The sequence below is a fragment of the Ursus maritimus genome, unplaced genomic scaffold (assembly GCF_017311325.1).
Source record: "Ursus maritimus isolate PB19 unplaced genomic scaffold, ASM1731132v1 scaffold_14, whole genome shotgun sequence".
NCBI lineage: Eukaryota > Metazoa > Chordata > Mammalia > Carnivora > Ursidae > Ursus > Ursus maritimus.
The window spans coordinates 15504156-15510155 of NW_024423786.1; positions in this window are offsets into that span (position 1 = coordinate 15504156).

The following is a 6000-nucleotide window of genomic DNA, read 5'->3' on the forward strand; positions in this document are numbered from 1 at the left end:
GGGCTACTTACCTTGCTTTCATGCCTCTCTAGCATAAATATTTTTCCCATAATGGCAGTTTTATTGATTTATTTAATTGCCCATCTCTTCTATCAGACTGTAAGCACCATTCCAATGGTCTATAAGAATGGTAGGAAAATAGTAAGCACTAAGTACGACCTATTGAAAGGAGAAATGAACTGGTCTGAGGTTCGGAATAATGGAAGAATGACTTTGACTTTCTGTAAATAGATCTATGTGCTAATTTTCATGGTGCATATAATAAAAACTGGAGAACTCATTTCTTACATATGGTGCCATTGCTGACTGTTTTTTGACAATAGCTTCTCCAGATGTCTATCCTTAAAAAGGCAATAACACTCCACATCCACTAGGATGACTATTATAAAAACAACAACAGCAATGAAAAAACAAACAAACAAAAACCCCAAATGGAAAATAACAAATGTTGGCAAGAATGTGGGGAAACTGAAAACCTTGTGCCTTGCTGGTAGGAATATAAAATGGTACAGCCTCTGTAAAAAATGATACGGTGTTTCCTCAAAAAATTAAAAATAAAATTACCATATGACCTAGCCACTCGACTTCTAGGTATACACTCAAAAGAATTGTAAACAGGGACTTGAACAGATATTTGTATATCCAGGTTCATAGCAGCATTATTCACAATAGCCGAAGGATAGAAGCTACCCACGTGTCCCTTGATGGGTTAGTGAATAAACAAAATGGGGTGTATACATACAAAGGAATATTATTCAGCCTTAAAAAAGATAGAAATTCTGACATATTCTACAATACAGATGAAACTTGAGGACATTATGCTAAATAAAATTAGACACATGCAAAAGGGCAAGTATTGCATGATTCCATTGATAACGAAGTATCTAGAGCAGTCAGATCCATGAGGGCAGACATTACAATGGTGGTTGCATGGGTGAGAGGGAAGGGGAAATGAGGATAACTTAAACAATAACTTATAAATAATAAATATGATAAATATCTCATAAATAATCATGGAAACAGGGTTTTAGTTTGGGAAAATGAAAAAGCTCTGAAGTTGGATGCCAGTGATGGTTGTACAACAATGCGATTGTACTTAATGCCACTGAAGTGTTCACTTAAAAATGGTTAAAACAGTAAATTTCATATTATGTATATTTCACCACTATTAAAGAATTTTTTAAAAAATCACAGAATAATGATGATGAAGAATGTTACCAAAATTTCAGGTCTCTCCATTGATGCTGCTATTTGAAGGAAGGTACCTGCAGCTATCCTCCCTAGTACTTAATGTGGTTGGATTCTCTGCTTAACAACATCATCAATTACGATAAAATGATCAATTTATTAATAAAATGTATCCAATACATTGAGATGTTCCAAACTCCTCTTTGACAAGGTTCTTTTACAAATACACATTTCAGAAATTGTTGTGGAAGGAAATGAAAGGAAAGCAGATCAGGAAGAGTCACAGTGTTTCTACGTCAGTCCTTTCTGTACGATCTTGCATATTCATATATTCACTAAGTGTTCCCTGTGTTGTTGGTAATGTCTTAGCACTGACACCCTATCATTAGATCACTCAAGAAGAAAAGCTTAATAAACTGAAATTTGAAGTTTAAGTTTCTTGATTTTCCACATGAAATAATTTCCCAAGTTATTTAGGTATAAGCCAAGACAGTCTAGGGAATTATTTGAAATAAATATTGAGAAAGAGAATTCATTTAAATGGAGTTAATCCTCCCAGAAATGGATAGCAACAAGATATTTAATCACTGCATATCCAGTTAAGTCACATTCAAAAACTGCTGGAAATGGAGCCTAGGCAACTTCCTTAATTTAGAGGAAAGTGTAATGCTTAAGACTTTAATCCCCTTATGATAGATATTGGACTTAGGACTTTGGCACAGTTTTCACTATAAAACCCTTACTCTTATTAAGATATCTAATACATGAGTTAGTACAAGTTCTTTGTAAATCAACTAAATTGACTACAGTGGTCCTCTAGCCTTATCTTCTTGAGAACACATGAATATTGACATTTTTATATGTGATATGACTATTTTTTTGTTTATCTGTTGTTTGGAAGCCTGTTTTCTAATATTGACTTAACATTTAAAAAAAATAGGAGTGAGTCTTTTATCATACAAAATTGGAGAGGCCTAGAGTCTACAATTTCTATGTATTTGTTTTGAGTACTAACGAGACAAAAAGAAAAAGAAAACAAAACAAAAAAAGAGCGTATCATGGGCAGTCAGACTAGTACAGAGAGACCATATGGCTTGGGCTCCTTTACTAAATGGAATGGGAATAGTAAATTTTGATCTGATATATGTCATGTAAAAGTTACAAAGCATTCTCCATCAAAAGCTCAGAGAATTAAATTAAAATCATATATCTTATCCCTATTCCAGTAGGTAATATAACCTCAGTAGTGAAATAAAGTCCATGAACAGATTTCTAATTAAATCCCTCATTGCATGAAAATAAAAATCATAGAAATAATACAATTTATTATATGATTTGTCATCAAAAATGCTGTAGTAAAGCTTATATACACTTGCATGACTTAATAAATCTTTACCCCAAAGTAAACAACTTACAGAATTAAAACTCCTCTGTGAAAAAAGTACAGTAATTTATTGCATCATGTAATACCCACATAAGCTGAATAAAAATTACCTTTTAATATCTATAGTCTCTAATGTATTTTAGGAAAGAAAAAAACTATTTCTAAAGATCAAGTTGGCAAATATAACTGTAAATATATTTTACTGCTTGGGAGTATATTTTTAGAGAAAATAAAACAAAGCTACAGCTTGAGAAAATGCATATTGAATTGTTTAACTAAATAAAACAAGTGCTTTTCAATAAACACAGAATTTGCTGTGGTACTTCACAGAGTCCTAGAAGTAGTAACCTTTGCATTTGGCTATTGACCAATCTTCAAGAGCACATGAATATGAGTTGTTTTTAGTTTTATTTTATGAAACTTTAGATACATGAGTATATTTATAAAGAGTAGTTATTTTCTTCAGTCCAAGATTAATGAAAGCCATTTTACCTAGTAATTTATTTTCAAAACAAAAGTAGTTTTATTTTGAAATATAAATGTCTTTTATTTATGAAATAAATATTATGAAATATTTATTTTATTATGTCTTTTTTAATTGAAATATGTCTTCTATTATGAAATATAATATGCTTAGCAACTCAGAGAAGTATAAAGGAAAAAGTGACAATCAAAATCCTCCACAATTCAGAGTCACCATTATTAATATTTTGGGACATATGCTTCAAAACTACTTCTATTCATAACTGTACCAGCATATATATACATATAGCATATATTTACTTAAGGATAAGATTATGTAGTAGCTGTGGCTTCATGACTATTTTTGTTTTTTTTGTTTGTTTGTTTGTTTGTTTTTAAAGATTTTTTATTTATTTATTCGACAGAGATAGAGACAGCCAGTGAGAGAGGGAGCACAAGCAGGAGGAGTGGGAGAGGAAGAAGCAGGCTCATAGCGGAGGAGCCTGACGTGGGGCTCGATCCCGTAACGCCGGGATCACGCCCTGAGCCGAAGGCAGACGCTTAACCGCTGTGCCACCCAGGCGCCCCTTCATGACTATTTTTGATCTTTATATTTTTGGTATAATCTATATCAAGAAAAATCTATGTCAAATTTTCAGTGAGCTCCTTCATATTCCATTACTGGCATATATGAGTATATTATGTATGATTATTTACAATTACTAAGATATATATTATACAAAATATATTTTGTAAGTACATATTAATTTATCTATTATGATCTAGAATTATGTGATCATGATTTATTTGAGTAATCACCCACTGATCATTTTGGTTTTTACTTTATAAAATACAATTATAGAGGAATTTTTTTAATCCATGCCTTTCAGAAACTGAAAGATCGAGTAATAAAAAATGCAGGAATATACACATACACACATATGATTTTTTATATATGACACACATATATAGTTATATATATGATTATATAATGCTTTGGATAATATAATCAACAATCTTGGTGTTTTATATACATGCATACACAAATATGTATTAGTGTTGTTTTTTCCTATAGAATGTATGTATTTCTCATTTATGCCCATCAAACAATTAGAAAAGAAATCAATAATGAAAAGAAGTCATATGTTTGGCTACAAAGAAAACTCCCCAAAGTAGAAATTTTTTAAGAAAACTGCTGCTCATATGCCTTCTAGTAAATTAACAATCTAAAACAGAGTTTTAGAACCCCATTTCAAGGAGCAAATAAAAATGTAAACAGTGCTCCTTCCAGACTCAGAAACGGAATATTTTTATCAAGATCCATGGGGGCAGAAAAAGCTATTCTTTGAAAAAAAATATATAGTTTTTGATGCTTTTATCATAAAAAAGAATAGTTAAGTAGTTACCTTAAATTTTTCTTTTTGTAGTTTCTCCAGGGCTAACAAAATGAAATCTTAACTTTTCAGATTCACATTGCACCTCTATATATACCACAGTTGGAATTTAGTATTTTCTCCATATTTTCCCCTTTCCCCTTCTCTCTTCAACATCTCAGTTCCCACTTCCTGAACCAGTAGTTTCCAATAAAATAACTTGAATTACCATTATTTTATTTCTAAGTCTGACCCTCTACCTTCTTTAAAAAAAAAAAAATTATTTGTTTTAGAGAGGGAACATGCGTGCACGCAGGGTGAGATGGGGGGAACAGCAGAGGGAGAGGAAGTGGGAGAGAGAGAATCTCAAGCAGACTCCCCCTAGCTTGGAGCCCCTGGGGGCGCTCAATCTCAGGACCCTGAGACCATGACCTGAGCCAAAACCAAGAGTGGGATACTCAACGAACTGAGTGACCCAGGTGCCCCTATCATTCATTGTGGGATTTTTTTTTTTTTTTACTTCTGTATGCATTATAAGCCTCACTTATAGAACTGTTTTTACATGAAACTTTTTAAAATGTTAACTCAAACTTTAGTTTCAAATTTTAATTTCTTTAAAATAAATTACAGAAAGAAAATAAAATCTTTTACGTTTACCAATTGATTTACATTTCTGACCCTCACTATTCCTTGTTTTTGTATTGTCTCTCACTACTTTTCAACTACAAGGACAGACTTAAGTACTTGCAACACACACTGTGTGGTCCACAGAGCCTAAAATATTTACTGGACATTTTACAGAATAAGTTCTTTGACCGTTATTCCAGAGCATAGTACTTTATCCAAAACACAACGATTTTGCTGTTTCAACTGGATGTGAGAAGTGTTAATGAGATATGAATAAGATTGTTTAACTCTGGCATGGTAGTGGTTTTTCTCTAGTAATTCTCTTCTGCTCTCAAACACAGATCAGCAATTCCCTGGTAAGCTTCTGGTAGTCTTACCCCACCTGCACAGGCACCTAGCCCTCAACCATAGATATGAAAGGACCTGCACAAACACTTCTGGAAATCTCTCTCCACACAGATCTTTCCTCCTAAGATGCCTCACTCCACAAATTCCAATTCTCTTGCAGCCCCGGTCTCTGGCTCTGCAGCTTAGCAAGACAGCATGCTCTGTTCACTGTCCGTCTCTGCACTCTGATTTGGAAATTTAGCCGAAATTGAGCACTAGAAGGTCAAAGAACTCACCTTGAGAGTTTCCCTTCTCTCAAAGATTGCAGTTTGGTGTTCTTATTGCCTACAGTTCCCTCATATATTCTGTCCAATTTTGAACTTGTTTGTAATGAAGGGAGTAGTGTGTTACTGATTCATCTATAATAGCCAGAAGCAAAACTCCCCTTCATAGGCATGTACTTTATATTATTTCTATTAATTTACTCATGTGAATACTTCGGGGACATGTTAGTGTACTTCCATTCATTCCTTAAGATAAATACTGAAAATGTAACTGATGGGTCCAAATTCTTTTCCTCTTACATAGCTCATCTACAAGAGTTTGTTCCAAATTTTGAAGGATTTCAGCAATTAATAT